Source organism: Stegostoma tigrinum, chromosome 5 (assembly GCF_030684315.1).
Source record: "Stegostoma tigrinum isolate sSteTig4 chromosome 5, sSteTig4.hap1, whole genome shotgun sequence".
In the NCBI taxonomy this organism is placed as follows: domain Eukaryota; kingdom Metazoa; phylum Chordata; class Chondrichthyes; order Orectolobiformes; family Stegostomatidae; genus Stegostoma; species Stegostoma tigrinum.
In genome coordinates, this window is record NC_081358.1 from 94,314,727 (window position 1) to 94,340,269 (window position 25,543).

The window sequence follows — 25,543 nt, forward strand, 5'->3', positions numbered from 1 at the left end:
ACGCTTGTGTCGCTTTCGAATCAGTGCTGACCTCCTAGGATGCAGTGCTGGTCGACACGTGCGACTGAGGGAGTCGCACACCCTGCACGTGTCGGATTTTACGAAGAGAAAGCAAAGCCAAGTTCACGAGCGGTTTTCATCGACAGGAACGAAGGGCTCTTGCGTCTTCAGCCTGATGTCGTAAACCGCAACCCAGCAGTTTAGAGCGCTGCTTGTCGACAAAGCGTCGCTGGGAAAACCCAGGCCTCCTTTCTGTAGAAGGAAGCGCGTCATTCTTGCCTGCATTGCGTGCTGAGCAAAGGATCTTTGCACGTTGCGGCGCGGCGCTACAAAGCGGTGAACTGCTTTGCCGATCGTTGGCTGCCGCGTGCCGGACATACCGACTTGCGGACGCGAGGATCCAAGACGCCGCCGTTGGGTCGTGTCCCTGCTCGGGCTGCAGCCTGCCACGTAACGTGCGACGTTTTGCCACTGTGGATCGGAAGGCGCTCTCCTGCCCTCTCCTGAGCTGCGGGTTTCTGACAAGGTTTGGTTTGGGGTTGAGTGGCGCCTGGGAAACCGGCCTACTCTGGCTGCTGGCTGGGCTCTGCTGTGCCTTCTTAGCGCAGTAGGCAGCGCGTCAGTCTCATAATCGGAAGCTCCTGAGTTCAATCCTCAGAGAAGGCAAACTTGAGAGAGGGTGGCCTTTTATCGTGTTTTGATTTTCTCAGCAGCAGACATAATTTGCTGGACGCCCGATTTGATCCGAGCACACCAGAGCGAAGGGGCTGCCGACGCGTCGGGCGTCTGACGACACGCGGCCTGTCCTTTCCAGACAGAGAATATAGACCCCACCCATCCAGCAGTCCTGCGCGTCAGCAAAGACCTTGCACACGATCGGATTTTTGTCTCGAGATCGAGCTTCCAGGCTCTTCAGCTTGCTTCCAGAGGGAAAAACCAAAGTGGAGAATGTGGGCATCGATCCCACTACCTCACGCATGCTAAGCGAGCGCTCTACCACTTGAGCTAATTCCCCTCACCTGTCTGGTTGACTGGCTGGTCCCGTCAGTTTCTCAGGGGCTTTCTGTGGGGACCCGAGAGCAGCAGGGAATTTCCCGTCGCCATTGCACGCTGCATTCAGCCGCACAATCGGCACGTTCGAGCGGAATCAGGAGCCGGGTAGCCGAAGCTTTCCGGAAAACACGGTGCCGCCGAAAGCATCGGCGCTGAGCCGCACGTTGCAGATTGCGAGCGAGCTGAGCGGCGTGAACAGCCACTGCGAGTCTGAGGCAGTGCTCGAGATCCCTGTCTGACTGATTGCAGAGTCCCTCAACCTTTGAGAACGCGCTGACTCTCTGGAAGTACCGTTCCTACAGGGCGCAGCCTGCTGGTCTTGGTGTGCCACTGCAGACCTGCCACAACGTGGACAGGCAGAAACCTCCGAAGAAGAGAGCGTACTCTGGAGAAGGGCAAGTGTTCGGGCTGGGCCGCGACGAGAAAGGACGGCTATTCCTTCGTCCTCGAAAGATGCGAGCCCGCTGCCACGTTCGGAAAAGTCCTGCTGTCAGGTACGAGCCGCCACACGCAGACGCCAAGACAACCGAGACGCCGACGGCAGCCGCCACATGTCTGAGGGAGTATCGGGGAGCCCCGCGTGAGCGGCTTGACGCTTGTGTCGCTTTCGAATCGGTGCTGACCTCCTAGGATGCAGTGCTGGTCGACACGTGCGACTGAGGGAGTCGCACACCCTGCACGTGTCGGATTTTACGAAGAGAAAGCAAAGCCAAGTTCACGAGCGGTTACCATCGACAGGAACGGAGGGCTCTTGCGTCTTCACCCTGACATCGTAAGCCGCAACCCAGCAGTTTAGAGCGCTGCTTGTCGACAAAGCGTCGCTGGGAAAACCCAGGCCTCCTTTCTGTAGAAGGAAGCGCGTCATTCTTGCCTGCATTGCGTGCTGAGCAAAGGATGTTTTGCACGTTGCGGCGCGGCGCTACAAAGCGGTGAACTGCTTTGCCGATCGTTGGCTGCCGCGCGCCGGACATACCGACTTGCGGACGCGAGGATCCAAGACGCCGCCGTTGGGTCGTGTCCCTGCTCGGGCTGCAGCCTGCCACGTAACGGGCGACGTTTTGCCACTGTCGATCGGAAGGCGCTCTCCTGCCCTCTCCTGAGCTGCGGGTTTCTGACAAGGTTTGGTTTGGGGTTGAGTGGCGCCTGGGAAACCGGCCTCCTCCGGCTGCTGGCTGGGCTCTGCTGTGCCTTCTGAGCGCAGTAGGCAGCGCGTCAGTCTCATAATCGGAAGGTCCTGAGTTCAATCCTCAGAGAAGGCAAACTTGAGAGAGGGTGGCCTTTTATCGTGTTTTGATTTTCTCAGCAGCAGACATAATTTGCTGGACGCCCGATTTGATCCGAGCACACCAGAGCGAACGGGCTGCCGACGCGTCGGGCGTCTTGACGACACGCGGCCTGTCCTTTCCAGACAGAGAATATAGACCCCACCCATCCAGCAGTCCTGCGCGTCAGCAAAGACCTTGCACACGATCGGATTTTTGTCTCGAGATCGAGCTTCCAGGCTCTACAGCTTGCTTCCTGAGGGAAAAACCAAAGTGGAGAATGTGGGCATCGATCCCACTACCTCTCGCATGCTAAGCGAGCGCTCTACCACTTGAGCTAATTCCCCTCACCTGTCTGGTTGACTGGCTGGTCCCGTCAGTTTCACAGGGGCTTTCTGTGGGGACCCGAGAGCAGCAGGGAATTTCCCGTCGCCATTGCACGCTGCATTCAGCCGCACAATCGGCACGTTCGAGCGGAATCGGGAGCCGGGTAGCCGAAGCTTTCCGGAAAACACGGTGCCGCCGAAAGCATCGGCGCTGAGCCGCACGTTGCAGATTGCGAGCGAGCTGAGCGGCGTGAACAGCCACTGCGAGTCTGAGGCAGTGCTCGAGATCCCTGTCTGACTGATTGCAGAGTCCCTCGACCTTTGAGCACGCGCTGACTCTCTGGAAGTACCGTTCCTACAGGGCGCAGCCTGCTGCTCTTGGTGTGCCACTGCAGACGTGCCACAACGAGGACAGGCAGAAACCTCCGAAGAAGAGAGCGTACTCTGGAGAAGGGCAAGTGTTCGGGCTGGGCCGCGACGAGAAAGGACGGCTATTCCTTCGTCCTCGAAAGATGCGAGCCCGCTGCCACGTTCGGAAAAGTCCTGCTGTCAGGTACGAGCCGCCACACACAGACGCCAAGACAACCGAGACGCCGACGGCAGCCGCCACATGTCTCAGGGAGTACCGGGGAGCCCCGCGTGAGCGGCGGGACGCTTGTGTCGCTTTCGAATCAGTGCTGACCTCCTAGGATGCAGTGCTGGTCGACACGTGCGACTGAGGGAGTCGCACACCCTGCACGTGTCGGATTTTACGAAGAGAAAGCAAAGCCAAGTTCACGAGCGGTTTTCATCGACAGGAACGAAGGGCTCTTGCGTCTTCAGCCTGATGTCGTAAACCGCAACCCAGCAGTTTAGAGCGCTGCTTGTCGACAAAGCGTCGCTGGGAAAACCCAGGCCTCCTTTCTGTAGAAGGAAGCGCGTCATTCTTGCCTGCATTGCGTGCTGAGCAAAGGATCTTTGCACGTTGCGGCGCGGCGCTACAAAGCGGTGAACTGCTTTGCCGATCGTTGGCTGCCGCGTGCCGGACATACCGACTTGCGGACGCGAGGATCCAAGACGCCGCCGTTGGGTCGTGTCCCTGCTCGGGCTGCAGCCTGCCACGTAACGTGCGACGTTTTGCCACTGTGGATCGGAAGGCGCTCTCCTGCCCTCTCCTGAGCTGCGGGTTTCTGACAAGGTTTGGTTTGGGGTTGAGTGGCGCCTGGGAAACCGGCCTACTCTGGCTGCTGGCTGGGCTCTGCTGTGCCTTCTTAGCGCAGTAGGCAGCGCGTCAGTCTCATAATCGGAAGCTCCTGAGTTCAATCCTCAGAGAAGGCAAACTTGAGAGAGGGTGGCCTTTTATCGTGTTTTGATTTTCTCAGCAGCAGACATAATTTGCTGGACGCCCGATTTGATCCGAGCACACCAGAGCGAAGGGGCTGCCGACGCGTCGGGCGTCTGACGACACGCGGCCTGTCCTTTCCAGACAGAGAATATAGACCCCACCCATCCAGCAGTCCTGCGCGTCAGCAAAGACCTTGCACACGATCGGATTTTTGTCTCGAGATCGAGCTTCCAGGCTCTTCAGCTTGCTTCCTGAGGGAAAAACCAAAGTGGAGAATCTGGGCATCGATCCCACTACCTCTCGCATGCTAAGCGAGCACTCTACCACTTGAGCTAATTCCCCTCACCTGTCTGGTTTCCTGGCTGGTCCCGTCAGTTTCACAGGGGCTTTCTGTGGCGACCCGAGAGCAGCAGGGAATTTCCCGTCGCCATTGCACGCTGCGTTCAGCCGCACAATCGGCACGTTCGAGCGGAATCGGGAGCCGGGTAGCCGAAGCTTTCCGGAAAACACGGTGCCGACGAAAGCATCGGCGCTGAGCCGCACGTTGCAGATTGCGAGCGAGCTGAGCGGCGTGAACAGCCACTGCGAGTCTGAGGCAGTGCTCGAGATCCCTGTCTGACTGATTGCAGAGTCCCTCGACCTTTGAGCACGCGCTGACTCTGTGGAAGTAACCTTCCTACAGGGCGCAGCCTGCTTGTCTTGGTGTGCCACTGCAGACGTGCCACAACGAGGACAGGCAGAATCCACCGAAGAAGAGAGCGTACTCTGGAGAATGGCAAGTGTTCGGCCTGGGCCGCGACGAGAAAGGAGGGCTATTCCTTCGTCCTCGAAAGATGCGAGCCCGCTGCCACGTTCGGAAAAGTCCTGCTGTCAGGTACGAGCCGCCACACGCAGACGCCAAGACAACCGAGACGCCGACGGCAGCCGCCACATGTCTGAGGGCGTATCGGGGAGCCCCGCGTGAGCGGCGGGACGCTTGTGTCGCTTTCGAATCGGTGCTGACCTCCTAGGATGCAGTGCTGGTCGACACGTGCGACTGCGGGAGTTGCACACCCTGCACGTGTCGGATTTTACGAAGAGAAAGCAAAGCCAAGTTCACGAGCGGTTTTCATCGACAGGAACGGAGGGCTCTTGCGTCTTCACCCTGACGTCGTAAGCCGCAACCCAGCAGTTTAGAGCGCTGCTTGTCGACAAAGCGTCGCTGGGAAAACCCAGGCCTCCTTTCTGTAGAAGGAAGCGCGTCATTCTTGCCTGCATTGCGTGCTGAGGAAAGGATGTTTTGCACATTGCGGCACGGCGCTACAAAGCGGTGAACTGCTTTGCCGATCGTTGGCTGCCGCGTGCCGGACATACCGACTTGCGGACGCGAGGATCCAAGACGCCGCCGTTGGGTCGTGTCCCTGCTCGGGCTGCAGCCTGCCACGTAACGGGCGACGTTTTGCCACTGTGGATCGGAAGGCGCTCTCCTGCCCTCTCCTGAGCTGCGGGTTTCTGACAAGGTTTGGTTTGGGGTTGAGTGGCGCCTGGGAAACCGGCCTACTCTGGCTGCTGGCTGGGCTGTGCTGTGCCTTCTTAGCGCTGTCGGCAGCGCGTCAGTCTCATAATCTGAAGATCCTGAGTTCAATCCTCAGAGAAGGCAAACTTGAGAGAGGGTGGCCTTTTATCGTGTTTTGATTTTCTCAGCAGCAGACATAATTTGCTGGACGCCCGATTTGATCCGAGCACACCAGAGCGAACGGGCTGCCGACGCGTCGGGCCTCTTGACGACACGCGGCCTGTCCTTTCCAGACAGAGAATATAGACCCCACCCATCCAGCAGTCCTGCGCGTCAGCAAAGACCTTGCACACGATCGGATTTTTGTCTCGAGATCGAGCTTCCAGGCTCTTCAGCTTGCTTCCAGAGGGAAAAACCAAAGTGGAGAATGTGGGCATCGATCCCACTACCTCACGCATGCTAAGCGAGCGCTCTACCACTTGAGCTAATTCCCCTCACCTGTCTGGTTGACTGGCTGGTCCCGTCAGTTTCTCAGGGGCTTTCTGTGGGGACCCGAGAGCAGCAGGGAATTTCCCGTCGCCATTGCACGCTGCATTCAGCCGCACAATCGGCACGTTCGAGCGGAATCAGGAGCCGGGTAGCCGAAGCTTTCCGGAAAACACGGTGCCGCCGAAAGCATCGGCGCTGAGCCGCACGTTGCAGATTGCGAGCGAGCTGAGCGGCGTGAACAGCCACTGCGAGTCTGAGGCAGTGCTCGAGATCCCTGTCTGACTGATTGCAGAGTCCCTCAACCTTTGAGAACGCGCTGACTCTCTGGAAGTAACCTTCCTACAGGGCGCAGGCTGCTGGTCTTGGTGTGCCACTGCAGACGTGCCACAACGAGGACAGGCAGAAACCTCCGAAGAAGAGAGCGTACTCTGGAGAAGGGCAAGTGTTCGGGCTGGGCCGCGACGAGAAAGGAGGGCTATTCCTTCGTCCTCGAAAGATGCGAGCCCGCTGCCACGTTCGGAAAAGTCCTGCTGTCAGGTACGAGCCGCCACACGCAGACGCCAAGACAACCGAGACGCCGACGGCAGCCGCCACATGTCTGAGGGTGCACCGGGGGGCCCCGTGTGAGCGGCGGGACGCTTGTGTCACTTTCGAATCGGTGCTGACCTCCTAGGATGCAGTGCTGGTCAACACGTGCGACTGAGGGAGTCGCACACCCTGCACGTGTCGGATTTTACGAAGAGAAAGCAAAGCCAAGTTCACGAGCGGTTTTCATCGACAGGAACGGAGGGCTCTTGCGTCTTCACCCTGACGTCGTAAGCCGCAACCCAGCAGTTTAGAGCGCTGCTTGTCGACAAAGCGTCGCTGGGAAAACCCAGGCCTCCTTTCTGTAGAAGGAAGCGCGTCATTCTTGCCTGCATTGCGTGCTGAGCAAAGGATCTTTGCACGTTGCGGCGCGGCGCTACAAAGCGGTGAACTGCTTTGCCGATCGTTGGCTGCCGCGCGCCGGACATACCGACTTGCGGACGCGAGGTTCCAAGACGCCGCCGTTGGGTCGTGTCCCTGCTCGGGCTGCAGCCTGCCATGTAACGGGCGACGTTTTGCCACTGTGGATCGGAAGGCGCTCTCCTGCCCTATCCTGAGCTGCGGGTTTCTGACTAGTTTTGGTTTGGGGTTGAGTGGCGCCTGGGAAAGCGGCCGACTCTGGCTGCTGGCTGGGCTCTGCTGTGCCTTCTTAGCGCAGTAGGCAGCGCGTCAGTCTCATAATCGGAAGGTCCTGAGTTCAATCCTCAGAGAAGGCAAACTTGAGAGACGGTGGCCTTTTATCGTGTTTTGATGTTCTCAGCGGCAGACATAATTTGCTGGACGCCCGATTTGATCCGAGCACACCAGAGCGAACGGGCTGCCGACGCGCCGGGCGTCTTGACGACACGCGGCCTGTCCTTTCCAGACAGAGAATTTAGCCCCCACCCATCCAGCTGTCCTGCGCGTCAGCGAAGACCTTGCACACGATCGGATTGTTGTCTCGAGATCGAGCTTCCAGGCTCTACAGTTTGCTTCCTGAGGGAAAAACCAAAGTGGAGAATGTGGGCATCGATCCCACTACCTCTCGCATGCTAAGCGAGCGCTCTACCACTTGAGCTAATTCCCCTCACCTGTCTGGTTGACTGGCTGGTCCCATCAGTTTCTCAGGGGCTTTCTGTGGGGACCCGAGATCAGCAGGGAATTTCCCATCGCCATTGCACGCTGCATTCAGCCGCACAATCGGCACGTTCGAGCGGAATCAGGAGCCGCGTAGCCGAAGCTTTCCGGAAAACACGGTGCCGCCGAAAGCATCGGCGCTGAGCCGCACGTTGCAGATTACGAGCGAGGTGAGCGGCGTGAACGGCCACTGCGAGTCTGAGTCAGTACTCGAGATCCCTGTCTGACTGATTGCAGAGTCCCTCGACCTTTGAGCACGCGCTGACTCTCTGGAAGTACCGTTCCTACAGGGCGCAGCCTGATGGTCTCGGTGTGCCACTGCAGACGTGCCACAAGGAGGACAGGCAGAATCCACCGAAGAAGAGAGCGTACTCTGGAGAATGGCAAGTGTTCGGGCTGGGCCGCGACGAGAAAGGAGGGCTATTCCTTCGTCCTCGAAAGATGCGAGCCCGCTGCCACGTTCGGAAAAGTCCTGCTGTCAGGTACGAGCCGCCACACGCAGACGCCAAGACAACCGAGACGCCGACGGCAGCCGCCACATGTCTGAGGGAGTACCGGGGAGCCCCGCGTGAGCGGCGGGACGCTTGTGTCGCTTTCGAATCGGTGCTGACCTCCTAGGATGCAGTGCTGGTCGACACGTGCGACTGAGGGAGTCGCACACCCTGCATGTGTCGGATTTTACGAAGAGAAAGCAAAGCCAAGTTCACGAGCAGTTTTCATCGACAGGAACGGAGGGCTCTTGCGTCTTCACCCTGACGTCGTAAGCCGCAACCCAGCAGTTTAGAGCGCTGCTTGTCGACAAAGCGTCGCTGGGAAAACCCAGGCCTCCTTTCTGTAGAAGGAAGCGTGTCATTCTTGCCTGCATTGCGTGATTAGCAAAGGATCTTTGCATGTTGCGGCGCGGCGCTACAAAGCGGTGAACTGCTTTGCCGATCGTTGGCTGCCGCGCGCCGGACATACCGACTTGCGGACGCGAGGATCCAAGACGCCGCCGTTGGGTCGTGTCCCTGCTCGGGCTGCAGCCTGCCACGTAACGGGCGACGTTTTGCCACTGTGGATCGGAAGGCGCTCTCCTGCCCTATCCTGAGCTGCGGGTTTCTGACAAGGTTTGGTTTGGGGTTGAGTGGCGCCTGGGAAAGCGGCCGACTCTGGCTGCTGGCTGGGCTTTGCTGTGCCTTCTTAGCGCAGTAGGCAGCGCGTCAGTCTCATAATCGGAAGGTCCTGAGTTCAATCCTCAGAGAAGTCAAACTTGAGAGAGGGTGGCCTTTTATCGTGTTTTGATGTTCTCAGCGGCAGACATAATTTGCTGGACGCCCGATTTGATCCGAGCACACCAGAGCGAACGGGCTGCCGACGCGCCGGGCGTCTTGACGACACGCGGCCTGTCCTTTCCAGACAGAGAATTTAGACCCCACCCATCCAGCTGTCCTGCGCGTCAGCAAAGACCTTGCACACGATCGGATTTTTGTCTCGAGATCGAGCTTCCAGGCTCTTCAGCTTGCTTCCTGAGGGAAAAACCAAAGTGGAGAATGTGGGCATCGATCCCACTACCTCTCGCATGCTAAGCAAGCGCTCTACCACTTGAGCTAATTTCCCTTACCTGTCTGGTTGACTGGCTGGTCCCATCAGTTTCTCAGGGGCTTTCTGTGGGGACCCGAGAGCAGCAGGGAATTTCCCGTCGCCATTGCACGCTGCATTCAGCTGCACAATCGGCACGTTCGAGCGGAATCAGGAGCCGGGTAGCCGAAGCTTTCCGGAAAACACGGTGCCGCCGAAAGCATCGGCGCTGAGCCGCACGTTGCAGATTGCGAGCGAGCTGAGCGGTGTGAACAGCCACTGCGAGTCTGAGGCAGTGCTCGAGATCCCTGTCTGACTGATTGCAGAGTCCCTCGACCTTTGAGCACGCGCTGACTCTCTGGAAGTAACCTTCCTACAGGGCGCAGCCTGCTGGTCTTGGTGTGCCACTGCAGACGTGCCACAACGAGGACAGGTAGAATCCTCCGAAGAAGAGACCGTACTCTGGAGAAGGGCAAGTGTTCGGGCTGGGCCGCGACGAGAAAGGAGGGCTATTCCTTCGTCCTCGAAAGATGCGAGCCTGCTGCCACGTTCAGAAAAGTCCTGCTGTCAGGTACGAGCCGCCACACGCAGACGCCAAGACAACCGAGACGCCGACGGCAGCCGCCACATGTCTGAGGGAGTATCGGGGAGCCCCGCGTGAGCGGCGGGACGCTTGTGTCGCTTTCGAATCGGTGCTGAACTCCTAGGATGCAGTGCTGGTCGACACGTGCGACTGAGGGAGTCGCACACCCTGCACGTGTCGGATTTTACGAAGAGAAAGCAAAGCCAAGTTCACGAGCGGTTTTCATCGACAGGAACGGAGGGCTCTTGCGTCTTCACCCTGACGTCGTAAGCCGCAACCCAGCAGTTTAGAGCGCTGCTTGTCGACAAAGCGTCGCTGGGAAAACCCAGGCCTACTTTCTGGAGAAGGAAGCGCGTCATTCTTGCCTGCATTGCGTGCTGAGCAAAGGATCTTTGCACGTTGCGGTGCGGTGCGACAAAGCGGTGAACTGCTTTGCCAATCGTTGGCTGCCGCGCGCCGGACATAGCGACTTGCGGACACGAGGATCCAAGACGCCGCCGTTGGGTCGTGTCCCTGCTCGGGCTGCAGCCTGCCACGTAACGGGTGACGTTTTGCCACTGTGGATCGGAAGGCGCTCTCCTGCCCTCTCCTGAGCTGCGGGTTTCTGACAAGGTTTGGTTTGGGGTTGAGTGGCGCCTGGGAAACCGGCCTACTCTGGCTGCTGGCTGGGCTCTGCTGTGCCTTCTTAGCGCAGTAGACAGCACGTCAGTCTCATAATCTGAAGGTCCTGAGTTCAATCCTCAGAGAAGGCAAACTTGAGAGAGGGTGGCCTTTTATCGTGTTTTGATTTTCTCAGCAGCAGACATAATTTGCTGGACGCCCGAATTGATCCGAGCACACCAGAGCGAACGGGCTGCCGATGCGTCGGGCATCTTGACGACACGCGGCCTGTCCTTTCCAGACAGAGAATATAGACCCCACCCATCCAGCAGTCCTGCGCGTCAGCAAAGACCTTGCACACGATCGGATTTTTGTCTCGAGATCGAGCTTCCAGGCTCTTCAGCTTGCTTCCTGAGGGAAAAACCAAAGTGGAGAATGTGGGCATCGATCCCACTACCTCACGCATGCTAAGCGAGCGCTCTACCACTTGAGCTAATTCCCCTCACCTGTCTGGTTGACTGGCTGGTCCCGGCAGTTTCTCAGGGGCTTTCTGTGGGGACCCGAGAGCAGCAGGGAATTTCCCGTCGCCATTGCACGCTGCATTCAGCCGCACAATCGGCACGTTCGAGCGGAATCAGGAGCCGGGTAGCCGAAGCTTTCCGGAAAACACGGTGCCGCCGAAAGCATCGGCGCTGAGCCGCACGTTGCAGATTGCGAGCGAGCTGAGCGGCGTGAACAGCCACTGCGAGTCTGAGGCAGTGCTCGAGATCCCTGTCTGACTGATTGCAGAGTCCCTCAACCTTTGAGAACGCGCTGACTCTCTGGAAGTAACCTTCCTACAGGGCGCAGGCTGCTGGTCTTGGTGTGCCACTGCAGAGGTGCCACAAGGAGGACAGGCAGAATCCACCGAAGAAGAGAGCGTACTCTGGAGAATGGCAAGTGTTCGGGCTGGGCCGCGACGAGAAAGGAGGGCTATTCCTTCGTCCTCGAAAGATGCGAGCCCGCTGCCACGTTCGGAAAAGTCCTGCTGTCAGGTACGAGCCGCCACACGCAGACGCCAAGACAACCGAGACGCCGACGGCAGCCGCCACATGTCTGAGGGAGTACCGGGGAGCCCCGCGTGAGCGGCGGGACGCTTGTGTCGCTTTCGAATCGGTGCTGACCTCCTAGGATGCAGTGCTGGTCGACACGTGCGACTGAGGGAGTCGCACACCCTGCATGTGTCGGATTTTACGAAGACAAAGCAAAGCCAAGTTCACGAGCAGTTTTCATCGACAGGAACGGAGGGCTCTTGCGTCTTCACCCTGACGTCGTAAGCCGCAACCCAGCAGTTTAGAGCGCTGCTTGTCGACAAAGCGTCGCTGGGAAAACCCAGGCCTCCTTTCTGTAGAAGGAAGCGCGTCATTCTTGCCTGCATTGCGTGCTGAGCAAAGGATCTTTGCACGTTGCGGCGCGGCGCTACAAAGCGGTGAACTGCTTTGCCGATCGTTGGCTGCCGCGCGCCGGACATACCGACTTGCGGACGCGAGGATCCAAGACGCCGCCGTTGGGTCGTGTCCCTGCTCGGGCTGCAGCCTGCCACGTAACGGGCGACGTTTTGCCACTGTGGATCGGAAGGCGCTCTCCTGCCCTATCCTGAGCTGCGGGTTTCTGACAAGGTTTGGTTTGGGGTTGAGTGGCGCCTGGGAAAGCGGCCGACTCTGGCTGCTGGCTGGGCTTTGCTGTGCCTTCTTAGCGCAGTAGGCAGCGTGTCAGTCTCATAATCGGAAGGTCCTGAGTTCAATCCTCAGAGAAGGCAAACTTGAGAGACGGTGGCCTTTTATCGTGTTTTGATGTTCTCAGCGGCAGACATAATTTGCTGGAGCCCGATTTGATCCGAGCACACCAGAGCGAACGGGCTGCCGACGCGCCGGGCGTCTTGACGACACGCGGCCTGTCCTTTCCAGACAGAGAATTTAGACCCCACCCATCCAGCTGTCCTGCGCGTCAGCAAAGACCTTGCACACGATCGGATTGTTGTCTCGAGATCGAGCTTCCAGGCTCTACAGCTTGCTTCCTGAGGGAAAAACCAAAGTGGAGAATGTGGGCATCGATCCCACTACCTCTCGCATGCTAAGCGAGCGCTCTACCACTTGAGCTAATTCCCCTCACCTGTCTGGTTGACTGGCTGGTCCCATCAGTTTCTCAGGGGCTTTCTGTGGGGACCCGAGATCAGCAGGGAATTTCCCGTCGCCATTGCACGCTGCATTCAGCCGCACAATCGGCACGTTCGAGCGGAATGAGGAGCCGGGTAGCCGAAGCTTTCCGGAAAACACGGTGCCGCCGAAAGCATCGGCGCTGAGCCGCACGTTGCAGATTGCGAGCGAGCTGAGCGGCGTGAACGGCCACTGCGAGTCTGAGTCAGTGCTCGAGATCCCTGTCTGACTGATTGCAGAGTCCCTCGACCTTTGAGCACGCGCTGACTCTCTGGAAGTACCGTTCCTACAGGGCGCAGCCTGATGGTCTCGGTGTGCCACTGCAGACGTGCCACAAGGAGGACAGGCAGAATCCTCCGACGAAGAGAGCGTACTCTGGAAAAGGGCAATTGTTCGGGCTGGGACGCGACGAGAAAGGAGGGCTATTCCTTCGTCCTCGAAAGATGCGAGCCCGCTGCCACGTTCCGAAAAGTCCTGCTGTCAGGTACGAGCCGCCACACGCAGACGCCAAGGCAACCGAGACGCCGACGGCAGCCGCCACATGTCTGAGGGAGCACCGGGGAGCCGCGTGTGAGCGGCGGGACGCTTGTGTCGCTTTCGAATTGGTGCTGACCTCCTAGGATGCAGTGCTGGTCGACATGTGCGACTGAGGGAGTCGCACACCCTGCACGTGTCGGATTTTATGAAGAGAAAGCAAAGCCAAGTTCACGAGCGGTTTTCATCGACAGGAACGGAGGGCTCTTGCGTCTTCACCCTGACGTCGTAAGCCGCAACCCAGCAGTTTAGAGCGCTGCTTGTCGACAAAGCGTCGCTGGGAAAACCCAGGCCTACTATCTGTAGAAGGAAGCGCGTCATTCTTGCCTGCATTGCGTGCTGAGCAAAGGATCTTTGTACGTTGCGGCGCGGCGTGACAAAGCGGTGAACTGCTTTGCCGATCGTTGGCTGCCGCGCGCCGGACATACCGACTTGCGGACGCGAGGATCCAAGACGCCGCCGTTGGGTCGTGTCCCTGCTCGGGCTGCAGCCGGCCACGTAACGGGCGACGTTTTGCCACTGTGGATCGGAAGGCGCTCTCCTGCCCTCTCCTGAGCTGCGGGTTTCTGACAAGGTTTGGTTTGGGGTTGAGTGGCGCCTGGGAAACCGGCCTACTCTGGCTGCTGGCTGGGCTCTGCTGTGCCTTCTTAGCGCAGTAGGCAGCGCGTCAGTCTCATAATCTGAAAGTCCTGAGTTCAATCCTCAGAGAAGGCAAACTTGAGAGAGGGTGGCCTTTTATCGTGTTTTGATTTTCTCAGCAGCAGACATAATTTGCTGGACGCCCGATTTGATCCGAGCACACCAGAGCGAACGGGCTGCCAACGCGTCGGGCGTCTTGACGACACGCGGCCTGTCCTTTCCAGACAGAGAATTTAGACCCCACCCATCCAGCAGTCCTGCGCGTCAGCAAAGACCTTGCACACGATCGGATTTTTGTCTCGAGATCGAGCTTCCAGGCTCTTCAGCTTGCTTCCTGAGGGAAAAACCAAAGTGGAGAATGTGGGCATCGATCCCACTACCTCTCGCATGCTAAGCGAGCGCTCTACCACTTGAGCTAATTCCCCTCACCTGTCTGGTTGACTGGCTGGTCCCATCAGTTTCTCAGGGGCTTTCTGTGGGGACCCGAGAGCAGCAGGGAATTTCCCGTCGCAATTGCACGCTGCATTCAGCCGCACAATCGGCACGTTCGAGCGGAATGAGGAGCCGGGTAGCCGAAGCTTTCCGGAAAACACGGTGCCGCCGAAAGCATCGGCGCTGAGCCGCACGTTGCAGATTGCGAGCGAGCTGAGCGGCGTGAACAGCCACTGCGAGTCTGAGGCAGTGCTCGAGATCCCTGTCTGACTGATTGCAGAGTCCCTCCACCTTTGAGCACGCGCTGACTCTCTGGAAGTAACCTTCCTGCAGGGCGCAGCCTGCTGGTCTTGGTGTGCCACTGCAGATATGCCACAACGAGGACAGGCAGAAACCTCCGAAGAAGAGAGCGTACTCTGGAGAAGGGCAAGTGTTCGGGCTGGGCCGCGACGAGAAAGGAGGGCTATTCCTTCGTCCTCGAAAGATGCGAGCCCGCTGCCACGTTCGGAAAAGTCCTGCTGTCAGGTACGAGCCGCCACACGCAGACGCCAAGACAACCCAGACGCCGACGGCAGCCGCCACATGTCTGAGGGAGTACCGGGGAGCCCCGCGTGAGCGGCGGGATGCTTGTGTCGCTTTCGAATCGGTGCTGGCCTCCTAGGATGCAGTGCTGGTCGACACGTGCGACTGAGGGAGTCGCACACCCTGCATGTGTCGGATTTTATGAAGAGAAAGCAAAGCCAAGTTCACGAGCGGTTTTCATCGACAGGAACGGAGGGCTCTTGCGTCTTCACCCTGACGTCGTAAGCCGCAACCCAGCAGTTTAGAGCGCTGCTTGTCGACATAGCGTCGCTGGGAAAACCCAGGCCTCCTTTCTGTAGAAGGAAGCGCGTCATTCTTGCCTGCATTGCGTGCTGAGCAAAGGATCTTTGCACGTTGCGGCGCGGCGCTACAAAGCGGTGAACTGCTTTGCCGATCGTTGGCTGCCGCGCGCCGGACATACCGACTTGCGGACGCGAGGATCCAAGACGCCGCCGTTGGGTCGTGTCCCTGCTCGGGCTGCAGCCTGCCACGTAACGGGCGACGTTTTGCCACTGTGGATCGGAAGGCGCTCTCCTGCCCTATCCTGAGCTGCGGGTTTCTGACAAGGTTTGGTTTGGGGTTGAGTGGCGCCTGGGAAAGCGGCCGACTCTGGCTGCTGGCTGGGCTTTGCTGTGCCTTCTTAGTGCAGTAGGCAGCGCGTCAGTCTCATAATCGGAAGGTCCTGAGTTCAATCCTCAGAGAAGGCAAACTTGAGAGACGGGGGCCTTTTATCGTGTTTTGATGTTCTCAGCAGCAGACATAATTTGCTGGATGCCCGATTTGATCCGAGCACACCAGAGCGAAAGGGCGGCCGACGCGTCGGGCGTCTTGACGACACGCGGCCTGTCCTTTCCAGACAGAGAATTTAGACCCCACCCATCCAGCTGTCCTGCGCGTCAGCAAAGACCTTGCACACGATCGGATTGTTGTCTCGAGATCGAGCTTCCAGGCTCTACAGCTTGCTTCCTGAGGGAAAAACCAAAGTGGAGAATGTGGGCATCGATCCCACTACCTCTCGCATGCTAAGCGAGCGTTCTACCACTTGAGCTAATTCCCCTCACCTGTCTGGTTGACTGGCTGGTCCCATCAGTTTCTCAGGGGCTTACTGTGGGGACCCGAGATCAGCAGGGAATTTCCCGTCGCCATTGCACGCTGCATTCAGCCGCACAATCGGCACGTTCGAGCCGAATCAGGAGCCGGGTAGCCGAAGCTTTCCGGAAAACACGGTGCCGCTGAAAGCATCGGCGCTGAGCCGCACGTTGCAGATTGCGAGCGAGCAGAGCGGCGTGACCAGCTACCGCAAGTCTGAGGCATCGCTCGTGACCCCTGTCTAACTTATTGCAGACTCCCTTGACTTTTGAGAGCACGCTGACTCTCTGGATGCTCCATTCCTACAGGGCGCAGCCTGATGGTCATGTGTTGCCACTGCAGACGTGCCACAACGAGCACAGGCAGAATCCTCCGAAGAAGAAAGCGTACTCTGTGGAAAGACAAGTGTTTGCCCTGGGACGCAACGAGACACGAGGGCTATTCCTTCTTCCTCGAAAGATGCGAGTCCGCTGTCACGTTCGGAAAAGTGCTGCTGTCAGGTACAAGCCGCCACACACAGATGCCGAGCACACTTGAGTCGCCGATGGCGTCCTCCACAATTCTGAGGGAGCACTGGGGAGCCCTGCGTGAGCACCGGGACACTTGTGTTGCTTTCGCCTCGGTGCTGACCTGCTAGCGTGCAGTGCTGGTCGACACATACGACTGTGGGAGTCTCACACCCTGTACATGTAGGACTTTGCAGAGAGAAAGTCCACAAGCGGTTTTCATGACAGGAATTGGGGGCTCCTTCGTCTTCTCCCCGACATTTTAATTCACAATCAAACAGTTTCACATCGATCTGTTCCCTTTAAGGGCTTTACTTTCTCTGTCAGTGTAAATGTCTATGCATCGTGGGTTTGCTTTTGGTCCTCAGCTTGTCATTTTTTATGCACTTCTTAACAACATTGAGGTGCATGCTTTTAGTTGAAGCGTCAAGCATTTCATCTTCCTTGACTGTTCGGTGGGAGCATGCAGATGGAAACAGCTTGTCTCGCTTGTGAACCTGCTTTGTCCAAGCGTAAACTACCCATTTGAAATGGGAGTGGAGAATGCCCACATCAATCCCACTGTCTCTTCTGTGCAAAGCGAGCTCTGTCCCATTTGATCTACTTCCTCATTCCCCATTTGTCACTGTGTTCATGTTCTTCCCTGTTTCACAGAGGACTCTGTGCTGCCTCAGTCAGGGACAATCTGGAAAACGTGGCCTCTGTCAGCCCACAGACCAAACACTGCTTCAGATTTGCTCCGAGAGACGTGTCAGGACATTGGCAGCTGCTGGGCTGAGGCAGGGCGGAATGCCACATTGAGGACAGTTGAAGTGCTGATGAGATGGCGAATGCTGATTTGTTCTCTATTTCTGTTTATCTGTTTCAGCACTTCTGTTTCTCCTCCCCTCATTCTGTTTCTCGTCCTCTGTATCCAATCCTCTGTTTCTGCCCGTGTTTCTCATCCAAGGATCCTTCTCTTCTGTTTTTTCTCCCCTGTTTCTCATCCTCTGCTTCCACTCCTTTGTTTCTCATCCCTGTTTTCTGCCCTTCCATTTTATCCCCACCATTTCTCATCCTCAGTTTCTATCCCTCTGTTTTTCATCCTTAGTTTCTGCCCAAATGTTTCAAAACCTCTGTTTTTCATTCTCAGTTTCTTCACCTCTTTTTTGGCCCGCCTGCTTCTCATCCTCTGTTTCTGTCCCTGTGTTTCTCGTTCTGTTTCTCAACCCTATTTCAGCACCTCTGTTTCTCATCGTATGTTTCTCATTCTCAGTTTCTGCCCATCTGTTTATCATCCTCTGTTTCTCATTCATGGCTTCTTCTCCACTGTTTCTCCTTCTCTGTTGCTCATGCTCTACATCTCATCCTCTCAACTGCTCCTCTGTTTTTCATCCATGGTTTCTTCTCTTCTGCTTTGCATCTTCTGTTTCTCTTCCTGTATTTCTGCCCATCTGTTTCTGCACCTCTGTTTCTCATTCTCTGTTTCTGCCAGTCTGTTTCTGCACCTTTGCTTTTCATTCTTTATTTCTGTCTGTCCATTTCTCATCCTCAGTTTCTTATTCTGTTTTTGCACCTTTGTTTCTTCTCATTTGCTTCTCATCCACTGTTTCTCATTCTCTGCTTCTGCCTGTCTGTTTCTCTATCTGTTTCTTATGCTCTGTTTCTCATTCTCAGCTTCTGATCATCTGTTTCTAATCCCGTTTCTCATTCTCTGTTTCTGCTCCTTTGTTTCTCATCACTGTTTTCTGGCCCTGTCTTTGTGCTCCTTTGTTTCTCATCCTCTTTCTTTGACCCTGTTTCTCATCCTCACTTTCTGTCCATATGTTTCAGCCCCTCTGTTTCTCCATCATGGCTTCTTCCACACTTCTTCTGCCCCTCTGCCACTCATCCTCTGTTTCTGCCTGTTTGTTTCTCATGCTCTGCATCTCAACCACTCTTTCTGCCCCTCTCTTTGTCATTCTCTGTTTCTAATTCACTGTTTCTTCTCTTCTGTTTCTCTTAATCTGTTTCTCATTCACAGCTTCTGCCCATTTGTTTCTCATCACTTTTTTCTGCCCATCTGTTTCGGGCTGACTGTTTCTCATTCTTGGTTTCTTCCCTCCGCTTCTCATATTCTCTTTCTACCCCTCTGTTTCCAATCCTCTATTTCTCACACTCTGTTTCTCACCTTTTTTTAGTTATCCCATGTTTCTCACTCTCAGTTTCTGCTGGCCTGGTTCTCATCCTGTGTTTCTCATCTATGGCTTCTTCTCTTCTGTTTCTTGCCCTCTGTTTCTCATCCTCTGCCTCTGCCCCTTTTTCTCTCATCACAGTTTCTGCCTCTCTGATTCTCATCCTTTGTTTCTACTCCTCAGTTCTCATTCTTAGTTTCTGCCCATCTGAGCGCCTCGGCTCCTCATTCTTGGTTTTTGCATCCTTTGATCTGCCCCTCTGCTTCACACACTCTGTTTCTGCCACCCTGTTTCTCATCATCTATTTCTCATACTCTAATTCTCATCCTCCTTTTATCATCCTCTGATTCCCACGCTCCATTTCCCATCCTCTGTTTCTGCCCATCTATTTCTCATCCTGTTTCTGCAACACAGTTCCTGCTCCTCTGTTTCTCATCCTGTTTCTGCAACACAGTTTTTGCTCCTCTGTTTCTCATCCTCTGTTTCTCCTTCTCTATTTCTGCCCCTCTGTTTCTGCACCTCTCTTTCTCATCTGTTGTTTCTTGTCCACTGTTTCTGCCCCTCTGTTTCTGACACTCCATTTCTTCCTCTCTGCTACTGATCCTCTGTTTCTGCCCCTCTATATCTGACCAACCTTTTATGCCCCTCTGTTTCCACTCCCCTCTTTCTCTTCCTCTGTTCCCGTGCTCTGTTTCTGACAGTCTATTTCTGCCTCTCTTCTTCCGATCCTCTGTTTTTCATTATCTGTTTCTCACCATTTGTTGCCCACATTTTTTTTCTCATCCTGTTTCAGCCCAATTGTTTCTCATCCTGTGTTTCTGTTCCATTGTTTCTCATTCTGTTTCTGCCCCTCTGCTTCTCATTCCCTGTTTCAAGTCCTGTTTTTGATTCTTGGTTTCTGCCCCTCTATTTCTGAACCTTCTTTTCTGTCCCTCTGTCTCCACTATTCTGTTTCTCATCCACTGTTTATGCCCCTCAATTTCTGCACCTCTGCTGCTGGCCCTCTGTGTCTTCCCCTCATCGTCGATTTCTCCTGCCGTATCTTAAAATATGTTTCTGCTCATCTCTTTCCGTCCCTCTGTGTCTCATTCTCTGTTTCTCATTCTCACTTTCTGCCCGTCTGTTTCTCCCACTTCATTTCTGCCCCTTTACTTCTCATCCTAACTTTCTCATTCTGTTTCTCTTCATCTGTTTCTCTTGCTCTGATTTTGCCCCATGCTTTCTGCCCTTCTCTTTCACACCCTCTGTTTTGCATTGTCAGCTTCTCAAAATCTGTTTCTGCCCCTCTATTTCTGCCCCTCTGTTTCTCAGCCTCGTTTCTTATCATCTGCTTCTCACATTATGTTTCTACCCATCTGTTTGTGCCCCTCTGTTTCTGCCCCTATCTATCTCATCCTTTCTAAATCTTTGTTTCTGCACTTCTGTTTTTGAAACTCTGTTTCAGCCACCCTGTTTCTGCTCCTAGGTCTCTCAGCTTCTCTTTCTCATCCTCTGTTTGCCATTCTCTGTTTATATTTCTCTGTTTCTCTTCCTCTGATTTTGTGGCATGCTTTCTGCCCATCTCTTTCTCATCCTCTGTTTCACATCCTCAGTTTCTCAAAATCTCTTCCAGACCCCCTGTTTCTGCCCCTCTGCTTCTTATTCTCTGTTTCTAATCCTCTATTTCTAACCCTCTGTTTTTCATTGTCTGTTTCACATCCTCTACTTCTGATTCTCTGTTTCTTCCCATCTACTTCTTACCCTCAATTTATGCCCCTCTCATTCTCATCCTCTGTTTCTTGTCCACTCTTTCTCTTCCACTGTTTTTGCTCCTCAGTTCTGCCCCTATTTTTCTCATCTTGTGTTTCTCATTCTCTGTTTCAGCCCCTCTGTTTGTGACAAACTATTTCTGCCTCTTCTTCTCGTCCTGTTTCTGCCCGTTTCTCATCATCTGTTTCCCATATTCCGTTTCTCATACCCTGTTTCTGCCCCACTGCTTCTCATTCTCTGCTTCACATATTCTGTTTCTGATCCTCTGTTTCTGCCTCTCTCTTTCCCACCCTCTGTTTATGTCCGCCTGTTTCTGCTCCTCTTTCTCATCCTCTGTTTCTCATTCCCTCTTTTTGCCCTCAATTTCTGCATCTCTGTATATTATCCAGTTTCTGACCCTCTGTCTTCCCCTCTGTTTCTCATTCCCTGTTTCTCCTCCTGTTTCTCACACTACTTTTTTACCTGTCTCTTTCTGCCCCTCTCTTTCTGCTCCTCTGTTTCTCAGTTTGTTTCTCATTCACCATTTCTGCACCTATTTTTCAACCTCTGCTTCTGCCACTGTTTCTTCTCCTCTGTTTCTCATCCTCTGATTCTCATCCTCCATTTCTTTTCCTGTTTCTCATCCTTTGTCACTGTTTCATGTTTTCTGCTCCTCTGTTTCTCATTCTCTGTTTCAGCACATCTGTTTCTCATCCCCTGTTTCTCATTCTGTTTCTTATCCTCTCTATCTGCACTGCTGCTTCTGCACCTCCGTTTCTCATCTTCTGGTTTTGTGTCTCTGTTTCTTATTCTCTAATTGTCATCCTCTGATTTTTTTTTCATCTTCTGTTTCACACCTATTCCTGCAAATCTGTTTCTGATCCTCTTGTTTCTCCTCCTGTGTTTCTGCACCTCTGTTCCTCATCCTTCTCTCTTTCTGCTCTTATGCTTCTGCAACTCTGTTTCTGTAGCTCTGGTTCTGAAGTTCTGTTTCTTATCCAGTTTCACGTCCTCTTTTTCTCATTCTCTGTTTTTGTACCTCTTTCTGCAACTCTGTGTCTCATCTGCTCTTTCTCATCCTCTGTGTCTGCACCTCTGTTCCTCATCCTCTGTTTCTCGTCCTCTGTTTCTGCATCTGTTTCTGCAACTCTGCATTTCATCCTTTTTCTCATTCTCTGTTTCTCATCCTCTGCACCTGCACTTCTGTTTCTTTTCCTTTGTTTCTCATCCTCTGTATCTGCAATTCTGCTTCTGAAACTTTGTTTCTCATTATGTTTCTGCACCTTTGTTTCACATTGTCCGTTTCTCACACTGTTTCTGATCATCTTTTTCTCATTCTGTTTTGCATCCTCTGTTATTACTCCTCTGATTCTCATTCCCAGTTTCAGCCCATCTATTTCTGCTCCTCTGCTTTTCATTCTCTATTTTTGCACCTCTTTTTCTGCAACTCTGTGACTCATCCTTTGTTTCTGTAATGGTTCCTCATCCTCTTTTTCTTTTGTCTGTTTCTCATCCTCCACAACTGCACTTCTGTTTCTGCTTCTCTGCTTCTCATCCTCTGCATCTGCACCTCTGTTTCACCTTGTCTGTTTCTAATCATCTTTCTCTACACTTCTGTTTCGGCACCTTTATTTCTCATACTGATTCTCATGCTCTGTTTCTCATCTTCTGTTCCTGCAACTGTTTCTCATTCTGTTTCTCATCATGTTTCTGCACCTCTGTTTCTTATTCCCTGCTTCTCATCCTCTCCTTCAGCACTCCTATTTCACACCTGTTTCAACTCTTCTGTTTCTGAGCCACTGTTTCGCATTGTCTACTTCTCATACTCTGTTTCTCATCCTATATATTGCATCCTCTGTTTCTGCCCTTCTGATTCTCATCCTCAGTTTCTGCCCATCTGTTTCTGCCCCTCTGTTTTTCATTCTGTTTCTGCAAATGCATTTCTCATCCCATTTCTGAACCTCTATTTCTGAAACTTGGTTTCTCATTCTCTGTTTCTGCACTTGTTTCTCATCCTTGGTTTCTCATTCTATGTTTCTGCCCATATGTGTCTGCATGTCTGTTTTTCCAACTCTGTTTCTCATCCTGTTTCAGCACCTCTGCTTCTCAATCATGGTTTCTGCACCTGTTTCTCATTCTTTGTTTCTCATTTGCTGTTTCTACCTATCTGTTTCTGCACCTCTGCTTCTAATTCTCTGTTTCTGCCCCTCTGCTTCTCATCCACTGTTTCTCATCCTATGATTTGCATCATCTGTTTCTGTTCCTCTGATTCTCATCCTCAGTTTCTGCCCATCTGTTTCATCCTCTCTGCTTCTCATTCTGTTTCTGTCCCTCTGTTTCTCATTCTCTGTATTTGAACTTCTGTTTCTGCACCTGTTTTTCATCCTCAGTTTCTCATTCTATGTTTCTGCCCATATGTGTCCGCACCTATGCTTTTCCAACTCTGTTTCTTATCCTGTTTCAGCACCTCTGCTTCTCATCCATGGTTTCTGCTCCTCTGTTTCTCTTCTTTGTTTCTGCACCTTTGTTTCTCATCCTTTGTCTCTCGCTTGCTTTTTCTGCCCATATGTTGTTGCATCTCTGCTTTTAATTCTCTATTTCTGCCCCTCTGTTTCTCATCCTATGATTTGCATCATCTGTTTCTGCAACTCTGTTTCTCATCCTGAGTATCTCATCCTGTTTTAGCACTTCTATTTCTGCGTCTCTGTTTCTGCACCTCTGCTGCTCATCACTCTCTGTTTCTCATCTTCTCTATCTGAATTTCTGTTTCTGCACTTCTGTTTTCCATACTCTGTTTCTTGTGCTCTGTTTCTCATCTTCTTTTTCTGCAGCTCTGTTTCTCATCCTCTGATTCTTATTCTGTCTTTTTTCATTCTCTCCTTCTGCAATTTTATTTCTGCATCTGTTACTGAGCTTCTGTTTCTCATCCATCATTTCTCATCCTGTTTCTCATTCTTTATTTTTGCACCTTTGGTTCTCATCCTCTGTTTCTGCATTTCTGTTTCTGCCCATCTGTTTCTGCTCCTCTGTTTCTCATTCTCAGTTTCTCATCATCTCTCTCTGCACTTGTGTCTCTGCATCTATGTTTGTCTTCCACTGCTGCAACACTGTTTCTCATCCTCTGTTACTGCACTTCTGTTTTTGAACTCCGTTTCTCATTCTCTGTTTCTCCACTGTTTCTGATCCGTTGCTGCCTCTCTGTTTCTCATTCTCTGTTTCTGCCACTCAATTTCTCATCTTCTGTTTCCCATCCTGTGTATCTCATACTCTGTTTCTGCCACTCTGTGTCTGTTTCTGCACCATCGTTTCTTGCCCCCACCTTCTGCCATGTTGTTTCTCATTCGCTGTTTCTGCCTCTGTGTTCATCCTCTGTTTCTGCTGCTCAGTTTCTCATCTTCTGTTTCTCCTCATTCATTTCTCATTCTCAGTTCCTTATTCTCTAAATGGCATACTCTGTTATTCTCTGTGGCTGCCACTGTTTTCATTGTTTCTGTCACTCTGTGTCTCAATCTGATTCTCCTCCTTTGTTATTCCTCATCTGTTTTTGTCACTTTGATTCTCATTCTCTGTTTCTGCCTCCCTATTTCTCATCCTCTGTTTCTGTTGCACTGTTTCTCCTCATCTGTTTTTTAATCGCTGTTTCCCATGCTCTGTCCCATTCTCTGTTTCTGCCTTTATGTTTCACATCCTCTGTTTCTCCTCCTGTCTTTCTGGCACTCTGTTGCTCGTCCTCTGTTCCATTCCCAATGTTTCTCATCTGCTGTTTCCCATTCTGTGTTTCTCATCCTCTGTCTGCCATCTTTTTCTCATCCTCTCATTCGCATCCTCTGTTTCTGCTTTTCTGTTTATTGTACTGTCTTTCTGGTAAACTGTTCTCTTCCTCTGTTTCTCCTCTGCTGTTTCTCATCCTCAGTTACTCATCCTCTGTCTCTGCCTCTCTGTTTATCTTTCTTTGTTTCTGCCACTGATTCTCATCTGCTGTTTCTGCGACTATCTTTCTCATCTTCTGTTTCTGCCGGTCTGTTTTCATTCTCATTTTTCTGCCACTCTGTTTCTCATCCCGCTTCTAATTCTGCATCTGATGCTCTGTTTCTCCACATCTGTTCCTCAACCTCTGTTTCTCATGCTCCGTGTCTCATCTTCTGTTAATGGCACTCCATTTCTCATCTACTGTTTCCCAACCTGTGTTTCACTTCCTCTGTTTCTGTCACTCTGTCAGATTCTCTGTTTCTGCCATTCTGTTTTCATTCTCTTTTTATGTCCCTCTGTTTCTCCCTCTACGTTGCTCATCCTCGGTTACTAATTCTGTATCTGATGCTGTTTCTCCTCATCTGCTTTTCAACCTCTGCTTCTCATGCTCCATGTCTCATTCTCTGTTACTGCCACTTAGTTTCATAACTTCAGTTTCTGCCTCTCTGTTTCTCATTCCCTGTTTGTGCTACTCCATTTCTTATTGTCTGTTTCCCATCCTGTGTTTCACATTCACTGTTTCTACAACTCTGTTTATCATCCTTTGTTTCTGCCTCTCTGTCTCTCAACCTCTGTTTCTGCCACTGTGTTTTTCATCCTCTGTTTCTAACTCTGCATCTGAAATACTGTTTCTCCTCATCTCAATCTCTGTTTCCCATGCTCTGTGTCTCTCCCTCTGTTTCTGCCACTCTGTTTATCATCATTGGTTTATGCTTCTCTGTTTCTCATTCTTTGTTTCTGCTACTCCATTTCTCATCCTATTTCCCATCCTGTATTTCTCATCCTGTTTCTGTTGTTCTGTGTTAGATTTCTCTGTTTCTGCAATTCTGTTTATCATCTGTTTCTGCCACTGCATTTCTCACCCTCTGTTGCTCCTCATCCATTTCTCATCCTCAACTCCTCATCCTGTCTATCTCATTTTTTGTTACTCATCCTCTGTTTCTGACACTCTGCTTCTCATTCTCTGTTTCTACTACTCTTTTTTTCACCCTGTTTCTCATACTCTGTTTCTCGTCCTTTGTTGCTGCCTCTCTGTTTCTCATTCTCTGTTTCTGCCACTCCATTTCAGATTCTCTGTTTCCCAACTTGTGTTTCTCAGCCGGCAGCACATTCCACATACCCACTACTCTCTGTGTAAAGAACCTACCTCTGACATCTCCTCTATACCTTCCTCCAATCACCTTAAAATTATGCTCCCTCATAACAGTCACTTATGCCCTGAGAAAAACTCTCCGGGTATCCACTCTATCTATGCCTCTCATCATCTTGTACACCTCTGTCAAGTCACCTCTCATCCTTCCACGCTCCAATGAAAAACACCCTAGC

At 53.0% G+C, this 25,543-nt stretch overlaps 8 non-coding genes across 8 annotated transcripts; 4 read left to right on the forward strand and 4 right to left on the reverse strand.

The window, feature by feature from the left end:
* Positions 1-2,589: 2,589 nt before the first annotated feature.
* On the reverse strand, positions 2,590-2,662 carry trnaa-agc (transfer RNA alanine (anticodon AGC)). Its single transcript has one exon. It is a non-coding gene; the product is annotated as a tRNA-Ala (tRNA).
* A 2,869-nt stretch (positions 2,663-5,531) lies between these two features.
* On the forward strand, positions 5,532-5,604 carry trnam-cau (transfer RNA methionine (anticodon CAU)). Its single transcript has one exon. It is a non-coding gene; the product is annotated as a tRNA-Met (tRNA).
* Positions 5,605-7,177: 1,573 nt separating this feature from the next.
* Positions 7,178-7,250, forward strand: trnam-cau (transfer RNA methionine (anticodon CAU)). The gene has a single exon. It is a non-coding gene; the product is annotated as a tRNA-Met (tRNA).
* A 277-nt stretch (positions 7,251-7,527) lies between these two features.
* On the reverse strand, positions 7,528-7,600 carry trnaa-agc (transfer RNA alanine (anticodon AGC)). Its single transcript has one exon. It is a non-coding gene; the product is annotated as a tRNA-Ala (tRNA).
* Positions 7,601-10,469: 2,869 nt separating this feature from the next.
* On the forward strand, positions 10,470-10,542 carry trnam-cau (transfer RNA methionine (anticodon CAU)). The gene has a single exon. It is a non-coding gene; the product is annotated as a tRNA-Met (tRNA).
* A 1,922-nt stretch (positions 10,543-12,464) lies between these two features.
* trnaa-agc (transfer RNA alanine (anticodon AGC)) lies at positions 12,465-12,537 on the reverse strand. The gene has a single exon. It is a non-coding gene; the product is annotated as a tRNA-Ala (tRNA).
* Positions 12,538-13,760: 1,223 nt separating this feature from the next.
* trnam-cau (transfer RNA methionine (anticodon CAU)) lies at positions 13,761-13,833 on the forward strand. The gene has a single exon. It is a non-coding gene; the product is annotated as a tRNA-Met (tRNA).
* A 277-nt stretch (positions 13,834-14,110) lies between these two features.
* trnaa-agc (transfer RNA alanine (anticodon AGC)) lies at positions 14,111-14,183 on the reverse strand. The gene has a single exon. It is a non-coding gene; the product is annotated as a tRNA-Ala (tRNA).
* Positions 14,184-25,543: the final 11,360 nt, after the last annotated feature.